Here is a 3,704-nt window from a genome sequence, read left to right as displayed (position 1 = left end):
GCAGAAGCAGTGTGCGCTGTTCTGATCGTACAAGGATGGCATGAGAAGGTATGTCCAGGCCACACTGTGAGATTGGACCCACGCTTGGTGGCTCAAAAAGAGTGCTGAATGTTTGCTGCCCAAACTTAGAAATACCGAAGGTCCAGCTGAACTGACGGGTTTAAATGTGGACTCTGGTCACTGAGCACATGCACGTGCTCCAAGACACCGAGCTGTACCTCTGGACTCGCAGCTCCCCAATCACGCATGAGCTCCCCCGCCACTCTGACACGAGCCGGACTGAGAAGGAACAAATTATTCCCAAACCTGAAGAAGAGGTTGCACAGAAGAAAACCTTATCGCAGAAGAAACTGAAGAAACAAAAACTTATGACTCAGGAATAAATTAAGCTTAAAATAAAAGCTGGTAAAAGTTAAAAAAAAAACAACCACCTTTGTAATGGCTGAACATTCTCATTATTCTGGTGGCTCTGTTTTTGGTCATCCAACAAGAACGTTCAGGCATCATGAAGAGGTAACCAGTGCCACTGGGGAATTTGAGTAGAAACTGTTGAACGGGGACCTAAATTGCTGTGTGGATTTTCACCAGAAACCCAACAAAAAGCTGTTAAACAGAAAACTCAGGTCAAGAAAGAGGCCACCAGGTTTGAGAAAATCAACACTCTGCCCCAAAGTAGTTGACTTTCAGCAGATTTTACCTCTCAGTAAAGACTGTCAAACACAGATGACTCCTCCAGGACCAGTGGTGAGAGTGGCGATGCCTGGGGGGTGGAGAGAATGTGGGGTAGAAAGGGAAACTGATTATAAGAATCTACGTATAGCCTCCTCCCTGGGGGAGGGACAGCAGGGAAGAAGGCAGGGGGAGACGTTGGACAGTGTAATATATGATGAAAAATAATAATATATGAATGATGAAGTGTTCATGAGGTAGGGGGGAGTGGGGAGGGAGGGGGAAAACAAGCAGCAGATATTAAGGGCTCAAGTAGAAGGCAAATGTTTTGAGAATGATGATGGCAACAAATGTACATATGTTCTTGACACAATGGATGTATGTATGGATTGTGATAAGAATTGTACGACCCCCCGATCCCCCCCACTCTGGAAGGACCTTGGGCCTCTACTCAAGCACTCCCTCAATGCATGAATACTTTCTTTTATTAAATTGGCACTCTACGATGCTCACCCTCCCAACACAACTGCTGAAGCCAAAGCGGGTGAACAAGTAAATGTGGTGAAGAAAGCTGATGGTGCCCGGCTATCAAAAGAGATAGTGTCGATAAACTACTGGCCAATTAAAAAAGCAATAATATGTACCATAAGTATAAGTTTTTATAGATTTGTAGATTAAAAAAAAAGAGAGATAGTGTCTGGGGTCTTAAAAGCAACAAAGCCCACATGGAAGAAGCACACCAGCCTGTGCGATCACGAGGTGCCAAAGGGACCAGGTATAAGGCATCATGCAAAAAAAAAAATATATATATATATATATATATATACACCATAGTGAATGAAGGGGGAAGTGCAGAGTGGAGACCCAAAGCCCATTTGTCGGCCACTGGAGATCCCCTCACAGAGGGGTTTAGGAGAGGAGATGGGTCAGTCAGGGTGCGAGGTAGTACCGATGAAGAACACAGCTTTCCCCCAGATCTTGGATGTTTCCTCTCCCCAACTACCATGATTCGATTCTACCTTGCAGGACTGGATAGGGCAGAAGTTGTACACTGGTGCATATGGGAGCTGGAGGCACAGGGAATCCAGGGTGGACAATACCTTCAGGACCAGGGTTGTGAGGGGTGATACTGGGAGAGTAGAGGGTGAGTGGGTTGGAAAGGCGGAACTGATTACAAGGATCCACATGTGACCTCCTCCCTGGGAGATGGACGGCAGAGAAGGGGGGCGGGAGGGAGATATCGGATAGGGCAAGATATGACAAAATAACAATCTATAAATTATCAAGGGCTCATGAGGGAGGGGGGAGCGGGGAGGGAGGGAAAAAAAGAGGACCTGATGCAAAGGGCTTAAGTGGAGAGCAAATGCTTTGAAAATGATTAGGGCAAAGAATGTACGGAAGAATTGTACGAGCCCCCAATAAAATGATTAAAAAAACAAAACAAAATAAACCTGTCAAACAAAAGAGGTGAAAGATGCTGCAAAAAGGGGATGATTCTGTGAAGAGTAGTATTTCCAGAGCATCTTCTGCATGCTCAGGCCCCGTGACACCTGGACTCTGTCTTCTTTGAGACTGAAGCTCAAAGAACTTGATGAACTCTCTCAGGGGACCAGCATTCTAAGCCAGATCTCCATGATCCTTGGTGCCCACCCCCCACCTTGCCTCTTCACCATACTGTCTATGACGGGATGTATACCAATGCAATGAATCCTTCATGGGAATATGAACTGCTGCCATTCATGGGCACTTCCAGTGCACCACATTGGGTGCTTAAGAGTTTACATGCATTCATTTTATTCATATGGAATATGAAGTAGAGATTATTAATCACATTTTACAGACAGGGAACTTGGAGCTCAGCAAGGTGGAACAGCTAGTCAGCTACAAGTGAGCTGTGGGTAAAGCTCTAGGCTTCAGGGTCCTCCCACTACCACCCCCCCAGAATGATGTCACTGCCGTGAAGCTGACTCCCATTCCTTAGAGACCCTGTATTTAGAGGCCGCAGAGGCTGCCTGTCTTTACAGGACTAGCCGGCTTCGTCTTTCTCTTCGGGGGTTTGAACTGCAGATACCTGCCTAACGCACAGTGCCCCCAGAATTTCTTAGAAGACATTTCTACTGGGGACTCAATGAGTCCCTCGCCAGAGCCTGGTGGGGTTGATGTCATTCATGGTAGAGAACCAGTATTGCAAGTCTCCTGGTGCTTTCAGCGGCTTGCATGCGCCGCGTGCCTGCACTTCACGACTGCGCTCAGCCTGCTCTGTGGACTTGCCCGGTTTCCCGCGATCACATTCCTTGTTCTCCCCAGGGGTGGAGACAGCACGTGGGTGTTGGAACTTGCTTTTCACCCGTGCTGGGGGCGGAACGCAGCCCTAGTTCAAGGCCTGCCCGTTCCGGACAGGGTGGCAGCTTGGCCTCTCCCCAGCCTTCCCAGTGGCTGTGCCACTCCGGAGAGTGGCCGGGTCCACAGAAACGTCGCCTGGCAGCTGGGGCCTGTGAATGGGGCTCTCCTTCGATCTCAGCAGCCGCAGCGGTTGCAAGACGTACAGAAGGTGCGAGGCTCCGGGTGGCAGCCTGGGCGGGGAGACTTGCAGGCTGGGCCCGAGTGATGGGTAGCATGGGCGACCGAGAGCTGAGTGCCGCTCTGCCTGTTGGTCGTTCGTCAGAGCGCCCGGGGGAATGCGAGCCGTCCGGAGCGGAGCGGCTAGAATTGCCAGTCCCCTGCTGCTGCATAACGGAGCGATGCTCTCCCCACATGGCCAGCTGCAGATTTTTCTCAAGGTGAAAGCAATTAGGCCTCATTTCCCTCCTCCCCACGCTGCTAGAGAGAAAGGGAAGATGGAAGGGAAGCGGTGCCTGCTTCTGCCAAGGTCGGGCACGGTGCCCTAGCCTCTTCCCGTAATTGGTTCTGGACTCTGCTCGCATCAATCCCGGGCCCTTCGTGTCCTTCAGCGCCCAGGAGAGAGGGCGGGAGCGGCTGCTTCTACACCTGAGGAGGGCATCCCACCCTGCCCAGGGACCAGGGATGGCAGGGAG

This window comes from Tenrec ecaudatus, chromosome 1, assembly GCF_050624435.1.
Source record: "Tenrec ecaudatus isolate mTenEca1 chromosome 1, mTenEca1.hap1, whole genome shotgun sequence".
In the NCBI taxonomy this organism is placed as follows: Eukaryota; Metazoa; Chordata; class Mammalia; order Afrosoricida; family Tenrecidae; genus Tenrec; species Tenrec ecaudatus.
The sequence above is the reverse complement of the archived record's forward strand: the minus strand, read 5'-3'. Positions refer to the sequence as shown.